General features: G+C 37.5%; 1 long non-coding RNA gene across 1 annotated transcript in view; it reads left to right on the top strand.

The window, feature by feature from the left end:
- The first annotated feature begins 6 nt into the window (after positions 1–6).
- The window catches only part of LOC108449554, a 63,160-nt gene continuing 36,479 nt past the window's right edge, over positions 7–26,687 (top strand). Inside the window, exon 1 of the long non-coding RNA XR_001865757.1 lies at positions 7–9,185. This is a non-coding gene — a long non-coding RNA (uncharacterized LOC108449554). The remainder of the gene's footprint in view (positions 9,186–26,687) is intronic.

Genomic DNA, 26,687 nt, shown 5'->3' with positions numbered 1-26,687 from the left:
AAGGGCACAGAGACACAGGTAATTCAAGCAGGCAGCTCAGAAGGTGAGAGCTTTTATAAATGAAGTCCATTTCAGATACAGAAAATGCCACTGATCTGAAGTAGGATTGTTTTTGTGATTGTTTAATTGAAATTCAAAGGCACATGATTGTTTTGACACATTTTTCTTCTTTTTTAATTATGGCTTTCCTCCCCTCCTCCCCAAATAACAAGTGCTATAGTATTTTTTTTATACAAGATTTTCCAAGGAAAAGGAAAGAAAAGCTGATGTTCAGAAAACACTCAGCTGAAGATCTCCAAGAACATAGTCTGTTTAAATGTGCCCTTGATATGGGCAACATTTTCCCAGAACAAAAAGGCACCATTTCAATTTTTGAGGGCTGCCATCTATAAATAAGAGGCAAAGGAGGGGGTTAAGCAATAAAACTTTTACACCCATACTAAGGCAAGAGGAGAGAAGAGGCAATGGGAATCAGTGTCCACAGTTTCTTCAAGTTACAGTAAATGTCTACGAGCAAGTAAGCAGATGCAGTGCTGCTAATAAATGCTGCAACCATATCTTTGGTGAATATGAGGCTCTTCATCCTGATGACAACCAAGTTGCCAGTTTGCCACTTTCTTCTCCACTTCTTAACTATCTTCTCATGTTGTATAAAAGCAACATCTTTTTAACCTTCACTAGTTATAATCCTATTGGTTTAAAGACATCAGCAGTTGTTTAAACAAATTTCTTTTTTCCTGTATAAAATAATCATTGTATGACTCAGAACTCTTACAGCTCTTTTAAGAACAAGAACATTATATATTTTAAGGGAATTAATACCTTTCCCCAGTGAAAATAAGAGTTGTTTTTTTTTCTTGACAGTCTATTCTGAGAGCAGACTCTCAGTCTACAATCACCTCCTCACAAAGTCCCTATTCTTAGGCCATTCTCTGCTCAGTTCAGACCTCATCTGCTCTCTGCCAATTGTATTAGGCCAGATGCACAAGAGTATTCAGGCACTAAAATATCTTTGGTGGTGAACGGAACTGGACATCTAAGAAGGTGCAAAATGCTCTAAAGTTAATTAGCAGCTGCTCTTACCAATTTGAAAATTTTAACAAAACTTCTCCATCTCTATTTGTGCTTCATTACATTCATTCTCATGTATTTTTATACAGTAGTTCCAGAAAACTTCACATATTCCAATGGTTAAAATGCTGAAAAGTTAAAATGCTGATCAGTTAATGAGTAGTCATTATTTCTAGAAAGCCTTATGGTTAACCATCAGTAAAAAGAACTAGAATGGGAACTGTGGAAAAGTCTGTGTATAAAATTTATCATCAGTATCTATCAGTATTTTCATTATTTAGAAAAATATTCTACATCCAAAATCTGTACTTATTTATCAACACATCATTCATCCAATGCCTGTCTGCCATTTAAACAAGATGATAATTTTAATATATAGTTTTCTTAGCCATTGATTGCAAGAAAGTTTTTCAACTCAATCCGTAGTAAATTTTCAGAAGGCAAACTGACTCAATTTCCATACAGAAATCTCTGTGCAGTAAACAGGTACCTTTCTTCACTGTGGCCTAAAGTATTTTTTATTCTTTCTAGATGTGCCATACTCACTGATTGAAAATATCTTAAGGAAGAAGCTGGAGCTTTGTTCATTTAATGCTTTTTTGCTTCATTGCTTATGACACCTATAATTTATGAAAATGGATAAATTAGTCCTAAAACTTACTTGTGACATTTTTATCTTTTTGGGGATGGGATAGTGAATTTTGCCGCATTGCATGGCCTTACACAAAATCATAGTTACTACTGACAACCTGGAAATAACTTTGGTAAGTCTGCTTTGCTCGGTATTCCTGTTCCCTCTTTGGCCAAATACATAACTTGGAACAGGTTCCATTTGCGATTACTTCCAATCTGATTTTTCTTTTCCGAAGATTAAAACACCCTAAATAGGTTGTTTCTATGAACACATCTGCCTGTGAACTCCTTTTCCAAATTATTTCTGGGAAGTGAATAAATGAGGAAAAAGGTCAATAGAACTAAAGCTCTTTTGCAACTGAGATGTATGTTTATCAGAAAATGTTGCAGTATTTTTATAGATACAGTAATCAATCACATTTAATAATAATAATCGCTTCTGTATTTACTCTGTTGACTGAAACAAACTAGAAGGTACTATATAGATTATTGGCCTTATTGCAGGACATCTGCTGGAGTACCAGAAACAACCGAGTAGACCAGGAGCAGAATTTGTGACTAATGAGACAGAGTCAGAGGCATGGTCAGCTCTGAGTCACTGCCCCTTGCTCCACTGTGGGGGATAACACTCCTCATTATAAGCTATCTCCTGTCAGTGTGCTTCCATACAAATTCCATCGGTGTTTCCACCTATTTACTCTGGTCTGTGGAGAAACATGGGTTTGTTTTCATTTGTCAGCAGATCTTGAAAAAGGAAGACCTTTAAAAAATTAGAGCAATAAGTACTTATTAAGTAATCAGTTTGATCAACCACGAATGAGAGAAGATCCCTGCAACACGGATCTTCTGATTTTTTACTTTTGATTGCAGTTCCAACCTGACTTTATGTCTGAGTAAAGGTAATTATCAAGAATATGAAAGAGTTCAAATCATTCGAGTCTTCTGGAAAAATCAAACCATGAAGATCATTCTTGTCAAATCAATAATGAGCTGAACTCCTGTGCCATTGTCTACACAATGGCCTTTTATTTTCCTACAAGATATCTGTAATTCTCAAAAGCTGCTGCTATGCCTTACTTTTTCTTGCTGATCAAAAGTACATACTGTACAGCATTTACAGCTTTCAAAGATCAGGTCCCACTATAAAGGACTTTCTCCACTTTGATAAACACAAGATAGCATTTATTAAATCACAAAAGAGCATTGTTAAAATAATATTAAGGGTATAAATACAATCAGCAAAACCCAATGAATTAGTGATTTTTTTTTCCTTTCTGCATTATTCTCATCACACTAAGGTTTAAAGGTAATGCAGTCTTTAGGCACACAATGAGTTATTTCCTGTGCCAGACAGTAACTATCATTACTTCTGGGATGTAGTAAGGGACTGAAATTATTTCATAGTATAATAGAAGTGTCAGCTGGAGTCTCCTGCTTGAACCTGGACAATTGCCAGCAGTGCACAGGGGCAGCTCTGTCTGTGTCTGGCAGTCTTCAAGATGCCCAGGAGAGAGATTTCACAGCCTCCCTGTGCAACTTACTGCACTGAAATGCTACCTACCTTGTGACTTTTTCCCCTTGAAATATCCAATCTTAGTTTTTCAAGCTGCAGATTGTTACCACTGTAACAATTATGTTGTTGGAAATTGCTGCAAAGAGTTTGGCACTGAAATCACTCAAAAAAACAAAAACACCAAACCAAACAAACCCCAATCAACCAAAAAGCAACCTTGATACATCTGCTCTGGCAGCACAGAGTGAGCATGAGTAGGTGCACAAAAGTAGGCTCTAATGCTTGATATGTTGTCATGTCCCTTTTTTTTTTTGTCAGGCAGAACAGGAAAGAATCCCTGAAAAATTCAATCTTGTTTGGTTTTTCATTCCCAGAAAAACATGTATTATTACTCAAAAGTAACCCCATTTCTGACAGTTTAGTTAAGGAACTCACCATATTTAAAGTTTTCAAAAGAGAAATAGGAATCACTAAATAGTAACAGTACTGTTGCAATGCAGGGCATTAGTAATCAGAGATGTTAGAAGATGGTTCTGGAGTAAGGAGGCCTCCGAGCAAACACAAGACTTCTTGGTCTCTAATTAAGGAGAACATTTATTTATATACTAAGACAATACTTAAAGGAGCATTAAAAAATGCCTGAAATTCCTTTTGAAGCTGGAAGAGAATGAAATGTATTATAAGCTAAGATCCAGGATGACTAGATATTCCTTGTGTTAAAAGTGAATATTTAGCATCCTTGCATTTCTTCTCTTTTCTTTCTGTTAAAGAGTTCAGAAATCTAACTTAATACACAAGTCCCAAGTCATAAAGAGAAAAAATACATGCTTGCCTATTTTTAGTTATGAAACAGATGAATTCATTTGTGAATAAACTGTAGCATACTATAGCAAATTATAAATTCCTCAAGAACTTGATAATTTAAAAGAAATTAACTACAGAAGATAAGACCTATGCAAATGTCTTAGCTGGAATACAATACCTGTAGCACAATGCTGAAGTCTGCAGAGACCACAACTGAAAACATGAAGTGTGAAAGGAAACCTTTAGGAGTTGTAAAACAATACTTTAAAAGATTCTGAAGTTATAAATAGCACCATAGTTTATCTTTATTGAAAGGGGACTCCAGAGATTGTAATGGAAGATAAATCAACATAGCTGGCCTCTTTTCCAAAATCTGTTAGGCTGCTCTATTGGAAAGCAAAATACTTCTTCAATAATTTTTTTACAGCTATAATGCTTTATACATATGGATGGAAACAAAAGGCATAGCAACTTGAACACATAAGCAACTATACAAGGTAAAGGTCAGACAGAAAACTGAGTTATTATAGTTGAACTTCCCATTTTTGTTAGTTTATGAATACATTTATCAAATATGGGTGTGAATCTGGAGAATTAACCTGGAGGATGGATGTAAGGCCCCAAAACTCACACAACAAGACTTTTAAAATGGCTGACAGCTGTTCCTGTAGTCTGTATTAGATGCATAGGAGAAATACCAACAAGATATTCTCAAGAGGTCAAAACAAACAAAAAATACTTCACCAGCAACTTTAGAAAATCAGAGCACTTTGGAAAAAGGTTTAGCACAATATTCAATCAACATAAAACATTCCACAAAGCATTAACTTATCGCATTCAACCTCACAATCTCCAAGCCCATGGAATTTTAAATTACTTAAAAATTCAGAGAAGAGGGCAGTAGGAGATGAAGAAAGAGAGAAAGAAACAAATATAGCTACCATTTCTACTTCCAATGGTATTTAGCTAGCAGAAATTCTAGAGGAGATAAGATCAAGACATGTGCTTGCCTTATTTTCTGCTTTAAATACCCTTGGCCTTCCTGGGCCATTCCTCCAGGTGGGACTTCCAGTCATTCGGCCATTCACAAGTTGGGTTAGAGGCTCCAGGGGCAGGTGTGGGGCATTGACTCTGGTATGCCACGGATTGGCAGCCACTGCCAGGCTGGGATACTGGCTCTGAGGGTGGGGTGTACAGGGTAGGGCCTGATCTGCCCCTTCCTGCACACCTGGAAAATGTTTCAAGCCAGCAATCCTTCCAGTCTCTCACAATGGAAGAGATGATCCTACAGTGGAAAAAATAAAGACCCATCTCCCTGTTCAAGAATTTTCAATAATTCTTTTCTGAGATTCCCTAGAAAACCACAGAATAGAGGTCCCCTTTTGGTGATTGTGTAACTAGGAAGTGTTACAAAGTGTGATTAGAACTTCACAAAGAAGACTTTTAATGAAAGCTAGATACCTTGTGATGTGAAATTTTGCAAAATTTTACTCTTCTGGACTATGTAAATGTATCATGGTTTTTCTTTTCCTTTTCTTTTTTGATTGCCTTCAGGTTGGTTTTGGTGGCTCAATTTATTAAAAATGTAAGCATGAAAAATTAGTGCGATGGAAAGATTTTCACATAAACTTCATAATATGAAGCTCTGCATGAACCTTGTGTTATTTATGCACAACTGTGCATAAGCAGCACATAATAGTTTATGTTCAACTCTTGTTGCACAGGAAATTGTATTAAATCTCTGGTACATAAATGTTTGTCTGTTATAGCTTCTGGTATTTAAGACTTTTACTGTCCAAAGGTTTTAACCCTTCTCTTCCATATAGAAATGTAATTGGTAGTTGTCTCAAAAGAAAAGTTCTAGAGCCATTTTTCATTTCACGGATAATTCAAAAGTCCATTTTAGTACCAGTGGGGTTTTTTCAGTGTGTTTGTGTTGTTATCCCCAAGGTGTTCCAATTGGTAGGCTGAATATTTCATTCCCAAGCATGCATTTCTGATTACCACTGACTTGTCTGATTATGAATGTAGTAGAGAAACTTGTTGAGGGCTGGTTTGGTAGACTACATAAATTATTAGAGGTAAAGCCCCTGCACCAGCTGGTATGGTTTTTTTGTATCACATCCTGCTCTCCACTGCAGGTGTCTGTCTCTCAAGGACTCTGCCTTTCCTGGTGGAGTGCTCCGCTTCTGACCAGGCACTGGAGTGCTCCGCCTCTTCATGGACTCAACCTTCCACCCTCCCTGCCTCATTTGTAGAAATGTTTATGTTTTTGTCATCTTAAGCACCTTTGAGGAATTTTCAAGGATACAGAGATGCTGCAGCTCCACATACTACTTTAACACAGCTTGTCCCAGACCAGCCATTTTTCAAGTCTGGCCACAGCAGCTCTCCTTGCTAAAGAACCAGGCTCTGAGCTTGAGCACATCTTTATATTTTACAGGCTTGTATTCGTTTATCTTAAACCCCTGGAATTTTCTCTGACACCACTGTGAGCATCAATACAGTAACATTCTTACCACAGTACTGCAGCCAGACACATTCCCTTTTTACTCCCATAAAAAGCAGCTCTAGCACCTTCAAAATGTTGCTGAAGACAATGAAACTGTTTAGCAGTTGTGCAAGATAGCTAAAACACATGCACATCAGAAAGACTAAAGTGCAATTATAAAATATGTCATGCTGTTAGTTTAGAAAAAAAACAATCAAATCCTAACAATGTAAACTGACTTTCCTTGTACTGAATTGCACTATTTATTTTGTTCCTTTCAATTACTGCACAAAGCTTTGGTTAGACATAGTGTTGTAATACATTCATGCTAATTTTTCAGACTCTTTTCCACAGCCTAATTTCTTCAGTGAATTGCTCATTTTTTTAGAGGTAGTAATAAGCATAGATCAAAAAGTAGCAAGGGCTATATACATGCAGAAACAAAATAAGGTTTGTGGGAAAGCTTACAGGCAGAAAATGCATGGCATGTGTGATAAGAAAATCCTGCAAAATTGTTTCGATGAGCCAGAGAAGGCAAGTTACAATGGTGCTGGACTTAATTTGTTTTTATTGTCTGTTCCAGTTTTCTAGTATAAAATGGGACCTTGTTGTTAGTTTCTCTATTTACAGTCACATTTTCTATTATGGGTAGTTTAGGTCTGGTAGTACTTACTGAACTGCTGTCTGTTTGGCATGATGAATTGGAACACCTTCCTTGGGAATGGAGAGAGACAGATCCACAGCCCCCTCAGTGCCTGAGGAGGCTTTAATAAGGTGTTTGTCACTATCCACTGACTTTATAAGGCTCCTGCATACTCAAGAGATTGGCTGAAAATCAATAGAAAAGGAATTAAGAGAAGAACAGAAAGAAAGAGAGAGAGGGATGGAGAAGGGGAAGACAAGAAAGCCCTCTTAGCAAAGAGGGTTCTGGATTTTAGACTGACAGGACTTGAACTGCTTCCCAGAAGAGCTCAAACTCCTGGGTTGCTCCCCTGCCCAGTCCTTCCACCAGGGATGAACCTCTCCAGAGACAATTGCTTCTGTCAGGTGTACTCTGGATGCCTCAAGTGAGAGCTTCATCCACTACAACTGGATCCAGGCAGATCCACCCATGGGCATGTGATTGCTTATTGCTGCTTTATAGCTTGGAAACCAGTCCCTGCTTGTGCAGGACCTATGTTTTTGCAGTCCCATATTAAGTGATGGCTAAATGCAGAATCTTAAAAGTTCTGCTTTTTTGGGATCATTAGCTACCTGAACTACTGCCTGAGCTCAGGGCTTTGAACCTATTTCATGTTAATGTACTGACTGCTCACATTCCCCCTAGACTCTACACAGCTCAGTACAAAGCTTTATTTTATTTTAGTTGTGTAGAAGGTATAATAGTTTTATGACTGTATGCTCTTTTGAGGATTAATGTATAAATTGCTAGTGAGTTTAGCCATGTGAAAATTTGAGGTCTAACATTTTTTAAATTTTGAAAACTTATTTTATTTCTGACATTTTTGAAAGGTATGTGAAGTTTTATTTAATAGTAAAAAGAAATAAATAAAAAATTCTGTGAATAGCATTTATCAAAGCCAATACCATATATTTTTTTCTGCAACCCTTACAGAGTTTTAGAAAAAAAGTAAGTCCAGTGATAAATGAGTTTGCATTTTTCACCATTCCTGAATCTTGTGACATGTTAAGTTCACTTAAACCAATTACTGACACAAATGCTGCAAAGTAGAATTAATAAAATGTGCTAACATATTATTTTTATTAAAAAAATTTATACATATGCCTTATTAAATACATAATGATTCAGATAAGTACCATACATCACATGAACAATTTTCTGCCAAACTTTTTTAGAAAGGCAGTTAGACTCGTCAATCAATATGAATATAAAAATACCAACACAGTATCTGCTGTTTCACAGATATACTGGTATATGGAACAGCGGCTGAACAACACTTCAGAGAGCTGTGATAGTACTGAATTTTAAAAGACTAAACAGATGACCTGGGAAGTTTTAGTTTCTATGTCTAAAAGATAAGATTTGAAGTATATTTTCCATTAACAAAAGGCAGAAAAACATGAGATGTCATAAAATGTATCAATATTCTGCATAAAATTTGGGAATTTTCCTCAAACTTATACACACTGCTATCAATATAACTCCTTAATTTGAAATCTAGTTGAAACTGCTTATTCTATCAGATCCCATTACTAAAGTACCCCTACAGTATCTTCCATAGTAAAGGATGTATTCTCCAAATCTCTTATGCTTTAGATCAAACATGAAGTGAGTATAGTTTATTGCACATAGAAATGTTGTGTTGCAGTTTATTATTTGAAGTGATGGCTTCTGCAACTCTGCTTGAGCAGATAAATATAAAAGTCTAGAGGAAACATCTCTGCCGTCAACAAAGTTAAAGTAAGGACATGTAAATAGTATAACTAGTGCTGATAAACAAAAAGACTGAAGAGTTTGTCCTGTATAAGTCATAACCTTGATATTAACAGGCAGTCACAACATTAATTCAATGACTAATGCAATATTTCTATTTTTTCCATATGTCCTCTTGCCACTGAATGCACAATGTGGATGTGGAGCTGTTATGCATACTAAGCTTTTCCATTCTTAAAATGTCAAAGTTACATATGAACTTTCTACTTTCCTGCCTGGTAAGTATTCTTCTTAATTTGTGTGTCCTATCATTCCAAGAAACAGAAGATGCAGATATGATTTGTCTCTTTCAAACCTGTATTCTGTTTATACATTCATATCCATGTTACAAAACAGTATAAAGTCTGGGTTGTTTTTTTTTTTTAAATGGAATTTCTCATTTTTCTTATAGTGGTACTCTGATGTTTTAAGAGCAACCTGTTTCCACTACCTTGGGAACATGGGGACCACGCCCCTCAAAACTTTAAAATCCTCAGAAAAATCTTCCTGGGCCCTATTTCCTCCTACAGAAAGCACAGTACTAGTAGCAAGTCTGGCACTACTACACGCTAAAACAAGAAATGCTCACCAAAATATGTATGTGAGCAGGAAATACATCATTCCTCTGCAGCAGTGTTTGGTGCCAATTCTCACAAGCTAAATAACGTTTGAACTGCCACTGGACATACACGTTTTATGACCATGGTTATAAGATGTTTTATAAGCAAAATAAACAATAGGTAAACATGGATTCCCTGAAGCTTAGAGAGGAACCCAAATAATAATTAACATTTTCAAACTGCTAATTTTCTGTAGGTTTTGGAAGAGGAGGTACTTTGTCATCAATACTTAGTTTTGTGATGAAGATAGGCATATTTAGAAAGGGATTAGAATATATTACTCAGGGCAGCACAGCCTGGACTACAGATGAGTCCATGTTGCTCCTTCATCATCGTTCATGCACAAATCCCAACTGTATCTAGATATGCATAGGTTCTGCTCAGAGGAGAGTCCTGTGATCCCTTTAATGAGCCAAATTCCACATACAGAGCATATGTCTATGTTGCCATATGTTGCAAAACTAGACATAATGGATCTCCTTTTGTCCACATTGTAGAATTATTTTACTCTTTGGATCTTTTTTGCTTTGTTTTGTTTTTGCTAGGGCTTGAGCTTGCTCTCTGTATGGCAAAGAGTCTGGACATTATCTTAAAGATAGACCATTCCAGGGAATTTATTTTCAGTGTTTTGAACAGAGAACATATTGATATGATAATTGCACATTATGGCATGTATTGTGCTCTTGATTGAGCTAAATCTCAGTCATATGGTTCTGAGACTGCACCAGTTGGTTTGGTCAGGGATCTCTTATTGGGACTGATATATTTGCTTGTATAGCCACTGTGACTTCATGTAGGTTGAGTAAACACAGACTGTGGCCCTCAAGGCAACTGAAGATCATCCTCTAGAGCTCAGGGGATCTGGCATATCTGAGAAGGCCTCCCACCTTATGTAAATAAACTATATCAGTGGTGTACTGAGCTGCCACATGGCCAATATTAATGGTTTAGTGAAATTCAGTATTCACTTTGTGTGCTGTCTGCACCTCTCCAAGTGCTCATGTGTACTTCTGCAGAACAGGATATCAAAGTGTGTTGGGAAGTTTTTAGGGTCTGCTATGAAAGTAGAGCTGGCATAGCTTGTGGTGTCTTAGAAATTTCAGACACAGAGCATCGTTCTTAAACACAGGCTAATTTGTTCAACTGTTTGGGGGGTTTTTTATACTATCTAGGGCAGTAGTAATTTCTGTAGCCAGAAATAATGGACAGGTACAATGGCATTAATGTAAACTTTTACAGCAAAATTACTTGAATCAATAGCTCTCTCCAGTTTCTAACCCTTATAAATTTCTTTCAGGTTACATAAGCAGTAATTTAAAAAGGTTGTTCTCAGCCCAGTTTAATTAACTAATGAAGTCATAACCAAGAAGAATTGACTTCTTTCCTGGGCCATGTTAAACTGCAAACATCAAAGTTTGAAGAGATTTTAGAGCCAAGGACTAATTGAAAATCCCAGTTTGAATATTGTTTCCTGGTCTCAACTCATTATATTATTCATAGTGCTTTTCTATGAGTAATTTTAAGCTTCACCCATGTTCACAACTACTCTTAGTTTTTTTCAAATGCAATTTATACAATGCTTACTCCTCCTTCTTTATCGTCAATAAATATTTAAGAAAATAAGCTCAAGTAAATTTTTTACTACCTCCTGAGCAGCTTAACATCAATTGTATAACATGACTATAATACTCATCCAAAAAAAAATTTGATCCATATGGATTTTAGAAATCTGTATGGTAACAATAGTCCTTAAATACAGTAATGAAATGGAGCACAGTCATTATCTGGGCTTAATTTTCACAAAAGTGCATAGACCTTTAAATGTCATAATTAGACTCCTAGGGGAGTATGAGTGACATAAAGAATTTAGTATGTTCTATAGCATATGTAAAAACATTTCTCTTTTTTTTTCCTTTTAGCCAGACTAACAGCAAGATTGTTTTAAAGCCTTAGGCAAAATAATTGTCAATATGTCTCCAGGTCTAATAGAAAAGGAAGCACTTACTTTCTAGCTTTCAAAAATTATGGGAAGATGATAAAGAAGAAATGAAAAGAATATTCGTGATACCAAGGGCACTTAGTGGTTTTGTTTAATTCCTCTCAGGCCTCAGTCATCACAAGTTACAACTTTTGTATAGATGACATTCGAGGATTGCAGCCTGAATTAGTTAAAGATGCGAATCTAAGCTTCATTGGCTAAACCATATTGAATCCATGTATTTGATTTAATCAAATTTAGTGGAAAGAATTAACTTAATTCCCTAAATTAAAGCCACTTCACACACTATTTATCTTAACTTTAGTACGTTACTGTATTTTCCTCAAAGACAGGACACAGAGTCAGCGTTACTACATCAAAAAATGCATTTATAACACTCTGAGTTAATCTTTCAAGTTAATGTTTTTAATTCAACATGGAAAGGATCATCCTAGCAATGCCATACTGTAGTTTCTCTGCTTCTGTTGTGGTTAACATTTCAACCTGTGCAGAATAAAGAACATCTGTTTTTAAGACTTTATAACATTTTTTTCTAGTACATGTTTAATTTTCATTTCATTTACAGTAAATATGTCAACTTACCATATGTCAATCGACCTACCATAAAACCTCATGTTTTTTTGAATGCATCCTCCATGTTTCATTTTTAGCTGTCTCTTTCAAGGCAGACATTCTAAGGCATGATGAAAATGGTTTTACTGAGGACCTAATGTGTGGATTTCCACTTTTCACTCATGATCCTATCCAGGTCTTCTATAGATAAATGCTTAGAGTAGTGCAGGAAAGCCTGAAGTTTTGATCAGCTCAACAAAAGTTGACTGCCATGCAGAGCGGCTCATCCTTGTCCACAGCTCAGACCTATTCTAACATTGCAGCCGTGACTCGCAGCTGAGCTCAAATGTGGTAAAATCAGACACGGTGAAACAACATGAGGTGAATTCCCACAATTACTTCAATGAACGTATTTTAAGTTGCATTAGTCATTGGCAGAATTAAGACATGCACTACAGTAAGAAGCAATTCCTTACACACTGAGCATGGCTCCATGTGTCTACTTATGGCCCCTGTCTAGGCATTTCACAGAGAAAAGTAGAGTCACACAGGCTTTCCTCTTCCCATTGTTAAAATATCTTCAGGGCATTTCAGCTTTTCCTTAAATTTCACTTACATAATTTACCATTGGTGTTTGTTTTTTTAGTGTAATCATACTCATTTTAAAGATGTCTTGTCTTCGGATTCGGGAATTATCTTTTAACACATATACATCATATTTTTAAAAAATGAACATGAAAAGTCATTGTCAAAAAATGGTGAAACATCATTAAACATACATTCTCTATTAGAGATATTTCTGTATTGCTAAGTCACTCTCTGAAAGTGCTGCTTCTCTGACACTTTCTGGGAAGAATTGATAGGACGTTGGAAGCAATGCAGTTGTCCTGTAAATCAATGATGATATATATCTTACAATATCTATGCAAGTCTGAGGGACAAAAGACCTTCCATGTTTCCTCCACTAATGTTTCCAGCAATGTTATCATGCCTGTAGAACTGGTTACAACACTATTTCCATACTCACAGGAAGAGCATTGTATTTTGAGATATTGGCAAGGGTATTTTGAATAAGGCCCTATATAAATATTTATTTATTTATTTATTTATTTATATAAGGACTAACTGTAGCTTGCAAGTGAGGATTGCTCATGAGAAAATTAATAAAGCAAGAAAGTGTCTAAATTATTTAATAAAATAAATGCAGTGATTCTACAATAAAGCCATAAACTCGTTAAACTTGATTCTGCTCTCTCTAAGATGTTAGGCTGTCTGAAAAAAGCTGTGTCTTACTTTGAATTTACTACCAATACATAGAATGTAAAGGCAATGAGACCAATATCTCTGAATTTAAAACTGTCTGGATTTTCTGCCTCATTTTAAACTAGAAATATACCACCAATTAGATTATTTCAGAAAGTATTTTAAGAAACAAAGATTTATGTCTATTTGTCCTAACTGATGTATTTTGCATTTTGTGTTCTGGAAATTTTTATTATGTTTTTCCCCTGACATTGCATTTGTTTTAGGAAACAGAAAATACACAATTATAAAAATATTTTTTTAGGCATGTGCTATAGAATCATGATACAGGACAACACTGTATTAAAGTAAGTATAAACTGTTAGACTACCCAATGGCACAAGGATGTTTTTTCTGGGCTTTCATGTAGCACAACTTAAGTCTCTTAAGTTGTCTTCATTGCTTAAAATAGCTTGTCAGAAAACAGAAAACTCAGATAGCCATAGGTTACTGCAGACAAGACCTTTAGATGATTCTAGCTTTGAGCATATGAGGTGAATATGATCAGTTATTTTGTAGGCAGCTGTTTCTGTCCCTGTGCCTTCAAGCCCTACCCAGTTGGCTGAGATGTGAACAGAAACCCCAAGGGGTGCAATTTTTGAAATGGATCCAAAGCAGCTTTCCTCATGCTGTGCTTCATGTAAGTTTTATTTTTTATCATGATGACATAAGTTAAAAATAGCTGGGATGTTTGTACTGTTCATGAAATAGCAAATACTCTGGGTTTCTCGCTGTCAAAATTAGACAAACCAAATTAGTCTGACAGCTGTGTTCCTACTGTCATTCTTGTGTGAACTGGTACTGCTGGGAGAGAAACTGATAGTGATACAGGAAAAAAAACCTGCATCTTGGTAGACAATTCCACAAAAAAGGGATGTGTTGACAACTTGATACACAGTAGCCTTCAGAAAGTGGTCACCTCATGGATTAGACTGAATTTTGAATTCATAAATTTAGAAGTAACTTTGGAATCAATTGTGAAAATTCTTTAGGGGAGGCTTGCTTGCTTTCTTGCTTTCTTGCTTTCTTTCTTTCTCTTTCTTTCTTTCTTTCTTTCTTTCTTTCTTTCTTTTTCTTTCTCTTTCTTTCTTTCTTTCTTTCTCTTTCTTTCTCTTTCTTTCTTTTTCTCTCTTTTATTTTTTTTAATATCAGAAATAATTCCAGCTTAGTATTCACTGCACTCTATAATAAATACATCATAAGGGAAAAGCTAGTCCGTGGAAAATTGAGGAAAAAATGCAATTGGCAAGAAAAGACACTTGAATTAAAAGAAAAAATCCTTCAGCTGCCAAAAGCGAGAAAATTTTAATCAGTCTTTTGATTTTTGTGTTCTGCTTTTTCTCATTTCTTTTGATTCCCAACTAGTTTTGATTTGTGCATAAAACCCTAATCATCCAAAATTAGAGCACATAAAGGGTATTTTACATTTCTCTTACCTTTCAATATTCTGTAGTGCATTTTCTGTGGTTTCTTTAGCACTTGACTTTTGGTTAACTTCCGACTATGTCCACACAGAAAAGTGAGGTGATGACCATTACATGTGTCCCAGTCTCCTGAGTGATGGGTCTGAGAGTGTGTATCCAGGTCTGGCGTTCACTGGCAGAGGGGAATGTGCAGGAAATTGGCTGGAGAACAACTGCCCCATCTGCAGCCTCCCCAGTCATTGAAAAGACAGAATCAAAGCTTGAATCATCCCCAGCTCCATTTATACACTAAATTTCTGGTTGCCATTTAACCACTATGACATATTTTTTAGTTCCAGAATTAATTATTCACACAAACAACCTAAAGTTTATAACCAGCTCTCTCTAACTCATTGCTTGATTTCAGCAGCTCACAAAACCTTATGGGGTCTCAATTTATGCATCTTTTAAACAGAAATAGCTAGGCAGTAGTTATTTCAAGACTAAAAGGGTGCCATAATGTTATTTTGCCTCTGCTGGCCTTCTGCAATATAAGTAAAATCAAATATATGCTTTTGCTTGTATTCAAAGATTCTAAATACTCCGTTTAGGAAGACTGGGAGAAATCACTGGATATTATTACTTTGTGTGGTTGAAAAATGCTAAAAACCTTCTTCCCTTCTTCACTCTATCATTTGGTGAAAGAAAACCAAGAAATTAATCTGAGACACAAAGCAACCACATGCATATGATCAGATAACAAAAGCCTGCCAGAAATTTTGTACAATCTAACTGTTCTTGAGTTTAGCTGGAATTATTCAATTTCCTTGACTTTGTTCTTCAGCTGGAAGAAAAATAAGGGAGTTCTAAGCTTCCCTCAGAAAATGCTAACAGCAATTTAAGAGACTATTAGGTTTTTGCTATAGGTCTATAATATTACTTCGTTCTTCTTTTCACAAAATAAAAGAAATAATGTGGCTCAGTCCTATACATTTTACACCATAGATCCCTTAAAAAAATCCACAAAAAAACAAGCTTGTTGACAATTTATTATTTTTGTGACGTATTATTACTCATTAATAACTCCAATGGATTTATAGGAAGCTAACCATAAAAGGTAATAGCTAACATAGATTTGAAAGATTTTGGATGCCAAAGTAATACTAGTTCATAGGACACATAAAAAGAAAGCAGGGTAGGTTATTAATTGGGAAGTATAAATCTTAGCAAAGTTTATTGATTTCTCAGTTATCTGTATTCCTTTCTTTGTTATTTTTCTCCTCTTTCTGAAGAAATACCAGGACAAACATGAAAGGGGAAAGAGTTAATTTTTCTCTGGCATTCTGCATCTACCTGAAGCCTGTTCTTTCTTCCACATGAGATGTGGTGTTGCTGTCCTTACATATCAGGGCAAACTCTGGTCTTCCCTGGATTATGTAAAGAGCGTCTCTAAAGGTGTCTGGCCCTTTCAGAAGAATGGACTGAAATCCTACGAGTCCTGGCATACCCTCATTCAGCTGCTTGTTAGAATGTGCTGGAAGTGCGACTGAATCAGAAACAGATCTGATTCCTCAAAATTCTTCCTTTTAAACTTGGTTGATCCAAATTTAAACATATTTTTGATCCAATTTTAACAGTAATATATCACAGAAACTGTAAGTAGACTCCAAGAGTATAGATTGTTTGGGGGGTTGTTTTTTGTTTGTTTTGGTTTTTGTCTTGGGTTTTGTTTGTTTTGTGGTTTTGGTTTTTTTAATAATTTAAAATGAAATTAAATCTTTCAGAAATCCACAAAGACTCCATATGAGTGACCATTGTGGTGCTCCAACAAACGGGATGTTGGGCTGCATTAATGAGGGCATCACCACCAGATATAAAGAAGTAATTATCCCACTCTACTCAGTGCTTTCCAGGCCAGACCCAGAATACCGTGCTCAGTTTTGGTCCCCACTATAAAAAAAAAGAAAAAAAAAAAAAGTGGACAGGCTGTAGAGGATCCAGAGAATGACCACAAAACATTATCGAAGGACTGTGAAGCTTGACAATGTGAGGAAAGAGGCTGAGAACAGATTTTGTTCAGCCTTGAGAATAAAAGGCTTAGGGAAGAACTTATCACCATGTTCCTGTATGTAAACAGCAGCTAAAAAGATGGAAGCTCCCTTTTTACAAGGGGTCACATGGAAAATATGAGGGGCAATGGGTACAGGTTACTCCTGGGAAAATTCTGGTCAGACACAATAGGAAAATTTTTCACAATGAGAACAATCAGAAACTGGAAAGTGGTGGATTTCACAGCACTGGACACTAAAGATTTAGCTGAACAGGGTGCTGGGCCATCTTCTCTAGACTGTGATTTTTCCAAGAAAGGTTAGACCAGATGACACTTGAGATGCCCTTCCAAACTAGTACTCTTTGACTCCAAGAATGCAAGCCAACAGATTCAGCTCTGCCAGGACTCTGATCTTGTGCTCAGTTTCTCTGAACTGCTCTCATTCCCAGTGCAGGCTACAGCCATCGATCTGCACTCCCAGTCCCTCACACATGCTGAAATGGCTGACAGACCTAGTTTCCTAGCCTGCATTTGTCAGGATTGCGGTCCCTGGACTCCACATTGAGAATCTGCCTTGTTCGCCACAGGACATCACTGAAGTTCAGCATCTGCTCTCTCAGCAGCAATGACAAGGTTATTTTGTCGTCAGACTTTTCTCATTCAATTTATTCAAATCAATAGTATTTTAGAAAGGGCATAAAAGGAGAACAATTCCTGGATGCCTCTGTATCCCAGGCCCTGGCTCTTATGGGATGTTTGATTTCTCTTTTCCTTGCTGGAATGACAATGCTGTGGGATGCAAGCACTCAAGCAGACTTCTGGAGGAGAGAAGTACAGAGAGGACCAGCCCTGTGTGACACACAGCTGGTTCTGCTATTCACAAGCAAGGAATAACTGGCTGGGGAGACAGTAATCAATTGCAGTCTTGGCTGTAGTGACCTGGAAGCAGGGGAGCTCAGAATGCTAAGGGGAGTGACAAAAGAGAAGAGCAAGAACACTGACCTTGGACTTCAGTCAGGCAAGCATCCTCACTGAGATGTGATGCCTGAAAGGAACATAAAAAGCAACAAGAAAATATTCTGTGGTTGCATTAGCAGCAAAACACTGAAAAGAAAAATGTGGAATGGGGAAGGTGGTTTAGAGGCTATGAATGAAAACCAGACTGAGTTACTCGGTTTTGTACCTTACACTTTTGCCTATTCATCAACCAGGTCTCCCAGGCCTCTGTGATTAATGAAGTTTGAAGAAGAGGAAGAACAATTAGCAGTGGATGAGAATCAAAACTGGTGTTACCTGAAAAAAACCTCCATCTATACACATCCTTAGGTCAGGATACTAAGAAATCTGACTGATATCCTTGCACAACGTCTCTGTGTTGCCTTCCCCAGGTAACAGAGACTGGGGAGATTCTTGATGAACGAAGAAAAGCACTCATCTTCAAAAAGGATCAAAAGAAAATCTGGTGAACTACAGGCCATTGAATTTCATTTTGTCTCTGGGAAAATCATAAAGTCCTTATGGATCGCATCTCTAGGCATATGAAGGAGAAGAAGAAGGTCGCTGGGTTGTTAAGGGTAAATCATGCCTGACCAACCTCGTTGCCTCTGTGATAAAATGACTGGATTTACAAACGAAGGAAGAATGAGGGATGTCATTTATATAAATTTCAGCAAGACTTTCAACATTGCCTTCTCCCATGTTCCTGCACAAGATTTAGGACACCTAAGGCTTGGTGAGTGAACAACCAATGGGTAAAAATCTAGTAGAACAATTAGGCTCAAAATGCAGACATTATTGTGTTGTGGTCATATTGGAGACTGATAACAAATAAAGTGCCAGAGAGGTCTAACCTGGGAACTGCTGCGCTTAATATCTTTAACAATGATCTGGAAAAAGCAGTGGAGTGTGCCCTCATCAACTTCGGAGATGCAATCAAATCGAGGAGACTAGTCCATGGGCTTGACTGAAGAGCTGTAGGGATGGATTGACAGGAGCTTTATGAAATTGAACAGGGCCAAATATACAGACCTGCATATGAAATGGAAGAAACCCTACAGTGACAGAGGCTGGGGACAGATTAGCTGGAGAGCAGCTCTGTGAAGTAAGGCCCTGGGGTCTTGTCAGAGAGCTGGTGGAAAATGAACCAACACTACGTCCTGGCAGAAAATAAATCCAACAGCCTTCTGGGCTATATTAACATGAACAGAGCCAGTAGTTCAAGGGTAGAGGTTTTCCTCCTCCATTCACCATTTATTAGACTGCACCTGGAATACAGTGTCCAGTTTTGGCCCCACAATACAAGATAGACATTGACAAGCTGTAGCAAGTTCATCAAAGGGCCACCAAGGTAGGTGGAAGTTGGGAGCCTGTCCTGTTTAGTCTGGAGAAGAGAGGTCTTCTAGAAAAACTGAAAAGAACTGGATAAACTGAACAGATGCCCATCCCAGGTCCTATAAGTAGGTTATAGAATAGACAGAGCTAGGGTCTGCACAGTGGTGCATGGAAGGTCAATAAGATGCAAGGGTTGTAAGTTAAAATGAAGTTGATATTGAGTATAAGACAAACTTTTTCTGCAGAAGCAAAGGGTGGAAGCTTGGTTGTAAGCAGGTTAACCAGAGAAGTTGTACAGTCTTGGTCCCTCCCTGGAGGTTTTCAAGACCCACTGGTATAAAATCCTGAGCAACCTGATCTGACCACAGAGGTCACCTTGTTTTGGGCAGGAGGTTGAATTAAGAATATCCACAGAGACCTTCTGCTCTAAATTATCACAAGGTCATATCTACGATCCCATAAACCTAACACAAAAACTTCTTATATGTCTGGGTCTGCATGAGCATCCTACATTGTCACTCTTCCTCCCCTTGAATATCCTAGTGTATTTGAATTTCCCGTACTCTATTTTTCAGGGCCTTTTGTCCTTAGTGTTAAACAAGACTGTGTTCCTCTTCCACATCTAGCTTTTTTCATATAGAATTATCCTCTTTGATTTTTTTTCCCCTGATGGCATATCAAGCCTGATGCATATAAGCACCAAGAAGAAAACATTGTTTCAGCAGTGGGGATTAACTACCATCCCTAGTGTCTTTATTTCTTGCAGGAGGTCTGTTTTATCTTACCATCTTAATTGGGGCAGCTAGCAATATGAAGTCCATAAAGACACATAAAATATTTTAAACTTTAAAATATTACACTGGCCAAATATAACATAATGCTATAGCTTCTCTTTCTGTAGTGGTTGGGTTCAAAATATCCATTACTTACTCATTTCCCCTCTGTGAGATAAGAATTTGGAGAAAGCAAATCAGACACAAAACTTAAGCAGTTGCAGTACAAAGAAAGAGTTTTATTACTAATAGAATTAAAAGTAAAGAGAAATAACAAGAAATTAAAGCAAACCCCCTCCACCCTTTCCAGCACTTTCCTCCTTTTACCCAACTCGCAAAGGATAACAGAATGTGGGATGTTAGTCAGTGTTGCAGTTCTTGAAAAGTCTCTTTCTTATGCTTAAGGGAAAAAGGGGTTTCTTCAGCTGCACATGGTTCCCAAACTGCCACCAACAGCAGACCCACCCAGAAAGAAACAATCTGCCGTGGTGTAAACCATCTCTTCCATGAAAAATCTCACCGTTCCTTCACACTGCCAAACATGGGCTATCACATGGGGTTATTAATCTTTTTAAGGATGAGTTATTTTGGCCTGAACACAAAGGCTTTCTTTGCCACAAGTCTCTAAAAGCCTCTCACTGCTTCTATATAGCCTGGCATAGGCACTCTTCAAAATCTTCACAGGCCACACATGAATTCCCCATCACCCCATGTACTCCAAATGGATTAAAGAGACAAACAGTTTGTGATATTACAGTTTCTTACCATGGCATGCAAGAAGTTTTTTAAGCTACGCGCGAGAATCGCGGCACCGCCCTCTTTTCTCCCATCGCCATGTTCAGCTCCATCTCACGTGACTCGCTTCCTCTTTCTCTCTGACTCTGAAGCTGCCATGTTGAAGAGTGTCCTTGTTCAGGCTTTACGGTGGAGAAAGCCTCGCTCCCTTTGTGCTTCTGGCTGCATGGTGTCTTCTTCAGTTTGGCATGAAGTGTGCTGGCTGCAGACAGGAGGCTACGCTGGCTCCCGTTGGCTCCACTGGCCCCGCATGGACAGGAGAGGGACCCGCTGGTCCCAAGAAACCATGCCGGATGGATTCAGCTGTGTGGCAGTCCATGGCTGGTTTTAGCTGCCTGCGGCTCTGGGATAGTTCCCCCCGCAGCAACCCAGGGTCTGTGCCACGGTGTTGGGAAGGGGGGTGGGGGGGAGCAGGGGCCCCGGCCCGGCCCGGTGGGGACTGGAGGCTTGGAGGCCTCCCCACCCCCTCCACCTTCCAGCAGGCAAGCTGGACCAAAAAATATTCCCGCCTTTCCACGCGGTTTAAATATGTAAATTGTGAGAAGCGTCATTAGTCTAAAAGACTGTCCATCAGCTCAGGTTCAACCCACTACACTTTCTAATCATTGACATTATCATTGTGCACAACAACACCTGCAAAGACAACCTGATAAAATGGGTGACCTGATTAAGCACTTCCTGATTGAACAGAGTGCTCCATATAAGCAAGCCTTCCATTGTGCTTCTGCGTGCTGGGGAAATGATCTAAAAAGGTATACAGAGAGAAAAGAACTGGAAAAAATCTTAATGTAGAGCTATGGAATATGAACTATGTGTTTCTACCTAAAAGAAGAGGAGCAGAAATAAAATTCCACATGTAAGTAAGAAGTTTGCTTCATTTGCATATTGCAAAATCTTCTTCATGAATGTTTCCTTAAAGACCTTAATTATACAGTAGTTGCTACTAAATACAAAATTTACTTAGGAAAGTAGAAGCAGCTACTAATATCTTTGAGAGCAGGTGGAGAGATAGTATCAGTTGAATTTGTGAGGGGATCAGGGCATTGGAGCTGTGAAAGGGCTGGATGGAATATCCTCTAAGGAACATCTGAGCACCCTGGGTTTGTCTAGTTTGGAGAAAAGGATGTTGAGGGGTGACCTCATTGGTCTGTACAGTTTCCTGAGTAGCAGAGGTAGAGAGGGAGATGCTGTGCTCTTCTCCCTGGGATCCAGTGACAGGAATGGTTCAAAGTTGTATGAAAGGAGTTTTGGACTGATCAATAGGAAGCACTTTACCAAGAGAGTGGTCAAACACAGGATACCTCGAAAGGTGGTTTATACCTCAAGCCTGCCAGCATTCAAAGAGGCATTTGAACAATGCCCTTAACACCATACATTAACTTTTGGTCAGCCCTGACTTGCTCAGGCAGTTGAACAAGAAGATGGCTGTAGATCCCTTCCTGAAGTATTGTAGTGTAATGTAGTCTAATTTTGGTTTTGTCTATCTTCACAGTCAACTGGATTAAGCTTTCTGACCAGGTAGCATTTTTTATGATGCACTATGGTTCTGTGATGCCAGTGAATCATTGAACAGGCAGCCTGTTTGGGAACTGAGACCACAGGAGAAAATGGAGATACAAACCTAATCAGACATGCCTCCCACAAATCCTTACAATGAAAAGAGTTTATTTTTTTCAGCTAAGACTGGAGATATTTAGGTCATCACTGCAATGAAAATTAGTGCCCCTCAAACCTCACCTCCTGCCCGTACAAAGTGATTTTTGTTTTTATTTGCTTGAATAAATTGATCAGTGACCTCTGAGCTGTGCATGCAGTTAACACAATAAATAAAATTATGTTTTGAGCAATATACAGGTAAAGACCGTTTTGGTTCACCTTACCTTCCTTTTCCAAGAAAATTCTTTTCTAGACTTTTCTGATTCATTTTTACCATGGTTTGTTTCCTTTTAAAGAGGTAGTGTGAGTATATCAACAGTGCTCACTCCCCATTTAAAAATGTGAGAGTGACTTGCACTGTTTTTGGTGTTCTACTCAGCTGTGCACAGTAATAAATATTTCACAGTACTTCACACAGATTTTGAGGAAATTATGTCTTTTGAAGCACCAGCAACCATATCAAATATGCTGAAGTTTGGCCTGCATGTGGGTTATGTTCACTCTGTGTCATAAAAATGCAGGAACAGGGTGTCCCATTCCTTTGGCATGGGTGAGCAATGACACAATATTCACATCTTGAAACTCAAGCCCACACAGATCACTAATCTTAATTCTTAGGCACTTATGACTTTACTGCATGATAAAGGAAGAACAATTGGGGAAAATTCTCTGCTGATAAACAGTTAACTGCTAAAATCTAAACCTATTTAAGGTTTACTGATGAAAGTAACAATAATAGGCCAGTAGCAATTTCATGTATTTCAATCCATGAAGGGTGAAATCTGTTGTTTTATGAATAATAGCATTTAACATTATGAATAGTTCACAGCATGCCCATCTGGGCCTAACATTCTCTAAATTTAAATATCATTCAGCAGTTATGAAACTGTCTGAAAATGTTCTTCTCCTGCTGATTCTTTAAATGCATTTATTTCTTGGTTCTTTAATTGATTTCTTTAAATATCAGTACTATATCTCTATATTATGTCTTATTAGACCTGGAAATATTTGGAAAGTAGCTTCTTTTTGAGTACTGTTTGTCAACTTTTTTGAGATTCATAAAACTAACTAGTTATTGTTTAAGTCTGAAATTGTATAAATGGTATGCATCTAGATCCCAGATTTTTACCAGCTCAGGATATGTGATAGCCATCTCTTAAACAGACTGAAAGGAACTTGGCAGACTCTTAAATAAGAAAAACTGTGATTACCTAACCAGTCTTTCTACACAAATGTCACTTAGTGATTTCACTTCAAGTGAGAATAAATCTCGTAAGGAAACAATTAGTCTTGATATTCACATTTCAAACAATATACTGCCAAGTGATCTTTTGCAAATTTTTCCAGTAGTTAATTTCTCAACTTTAAAATATGCAAAATTTTTGTGGCTTCAATTTCCAGACACTGGGTTCTGTTATAATTTGTTTTATTAGCCTGAAAAACCTTCTTTTATCGCATAGCTGTTTCCTGCGGCAATACCAGGACAGAAATTCAGAGAAGCTAACTTAGTCTACATGCAAATCTAGATGCAAATCCTCTCTAGATTTCTTCTTTTTGAACAGTCTTTCTCTGTGTCTCCTCTTAACTGCATGTGCATCCCAGTGTACATGCTGGCAGGGTAGTGTGAGAAAAAGTTTTAGCAAGCACTGCTCAGCAACAGCTTAAACACCCCATGTTATCAGCACTGCCTCAGCCACAAATCCAAAACATAGCCTGGCAGTATGAGCTCCTAAAGAGAAAATTAACTCTCCCAGTCAAAACTGGTATATCTAGGAATTGACGAGGTTAATCAGATCATATCCTAAGTATGTACACTATATTATATATATACATATTATATGTATATATATAAAACATATATTTTTATATATATACATGTATACATAAATAATATATATATATTTTTTATATATATATATATATATATATATATACACACACACACATATACCTTGTAGAAAGAGTATATGCTTTCCATAAACCATGATGAATGACTAGGAATAAACAGGTAGGAACTGTGGCAACCAGGCAGAGCATCAAATAAAGTATAGCTAGCAAAGTGTGTAAAGGTTTACAGGAAGAAAGATTTCTATATTTAAACTGTAAGTCACAGTGAAACCAAAGAGAGGATGTTCCAATACATATCAAATAAGAACAGATAATGTGAAGATGATTGGGGAGCTCCATTTTTATTAAAAGGCTTAGCTGTGATCAGATGGATAACATGATCACCATCAGTGACGATCAAGAATTGGGAGGTAATAAGTAAATATTCGGTTTGATATTACTTGGGTTAGATGACATCAACTCATTTGGGTGTGACAATAGTTAGGCCAAGGAAAAGGATCTTGTGTTTATATTGAATACATGTGGCAGTAGCTGTGAGTACCAACCAATTTGGAGCTTATAGCTGTATACAGTAGCAGGTTTAAGAATGTGCTGATTAGCACTGCTCATGAATTAGGAGCATTTGCAAGTAAGTGCAGCCACATTTCTTTGGCCTTTAAAAGAAAGCACACTCAAATGAGTAGCTACCTTGGTCAGAGCAGTAGCAACCTTTGAGCAGGTGTTTAGATCTGAATTAATTTACTTTCACTTAAGTAGTTCCTGATGAGCCTAGTTGAAGTTGGTAAGTAGTCTTATAAAAATAAAGAATATTTTGTATTCTGTGTCTAAAACTTTAGAATTGCAAGTTTTCAAATTCCAAAATCCAAAATAGATCAGGAACAGTTTCTGTACTGAGGTTGGTATTGTCCATTTCAACCCATATAAGTGGCATTATTGTGTGTAAGTATCATCTATATAAAGCAGCATTCCAATTCACAGCTGAAAAGGGAGGAACAGGAAGGGATTTTATATTTAGAGTCTATATTATTGATCCAATTGATTTTAGAACAGCTTTCATAGCTTGGCAGAAGTCAGACAGTACTTAACAGAATACTGTCACTAGCATTCATAGAATGATATAATGCTTTTTTTAATAAATTCCTCTTTAAAACTTTTAGACAAGGGTCCCTGAACTAATGTACCATGATTTCTTTCAGATACAGTTCCTGCACCATTTCCCTCTATCCACAGCATTTTCTTCTTCCCTTTATTTCCTCCATGACTACTTCACTGCAATATCACTGTGTCCTTTTCTTTGCCCTTCTCTTCACCCAGTGCTTCCAGTGTTCCAGAATATATCCGTCTTGTGTGCCCACACACTTTGCCAGATTTGTAGTGATATCCATTTCTAAAGGTTAGCTACCTTTCAGCATATGTAACATTATGCTCAAAATCTTGTAAATTGCACAGAGGAAGCAAACCTTATATATAAATAAAGCCATTAATTTATTTTTCATATGATGGAAATCTTAAGAATTTACCCATTCTTAGTTGAGATGTATTTGTTAAAGAAAGAATAAAAATGAAGTTTAAATTGTTTTACACACAGTTTTTACTCCTATTCCTGGTATTATGCTCACCCTTCCCCTGCTCCTCTGAGTCCTAATATTGATGGGTTAAATCTACTAGGGCTGGGGGATGTTATGGAAAGCCAGTAACATCTGGGCTTCTTTGCCAAGAGTAATGAATTGTTAATGGTTTCCTCCTCCTTCACTGGTCACTATGAGTCAACTTGATATGTTTGCTTAAATGTTTTTATGTGTCATGTTTTTATGTCTTATTGGTTTGCTGACCACATTACCCCCAAACTTACTACATATGTTTCTGTACGTTTGATACCACTTCTTTGTTCTCCTTATTATCCCAAAAACCAGTTTTGTCCAGCTCCATGTTTCTGTATCTATAACTCAGTGTTGATCAGTTGCTTATAGCTGTGGGGTCCCCAGTGCCAAGGCTGTTCTCCATCTCTCAACATCCCAGTCCCACATTGCTTCATGCCGCATCCTATATCTTCAGTTCTCAGACTTCTGATCTCATACACCATTTCTATATTACAGAGTAATTGCTTATTACTGCCATTGATATAAAACTATGATCGAACCACACAAAGATAAGCAAAAGTGTTAGAGGAAAATGTCATAGTACATCCAACAACCTGAGAGAGGAAAGCTCCATGCCCCCAGGTTCAAAAAATAATGAGCCTGAAAAGGTATTCCCACTTGGCACATGCACACTGAGCACAAATACACACCATGCGTATATTTTTCTGGCCACACAAATAACAGAGAGACACTCAGAGCATGGACACAAACACAGCAGCAATGGTTTCAACCTGCTCCTGTCTCTGGCTGAGTAGGATGGAGATAAGACAGC

This window comes from Corvus brachyrhynchos, unplaced genomic scaffold (assembly GCF_000691975.1).
Source record: "Corvus brachyrhynchos isolate BGI_N302 unplaced genomic scaffold, ASM69197v1 scaffold239, whole genome shotgun sequence".
Lineage (NCBI taxonomy): Eukaryota > Metazoa > Chordata > Aves > Passeriformes > Corvidae > Corvus > Corvus brachyrhynchos.
This window is presented reverse-complemented; position numbering and strand designations above follow the sequence as displayed.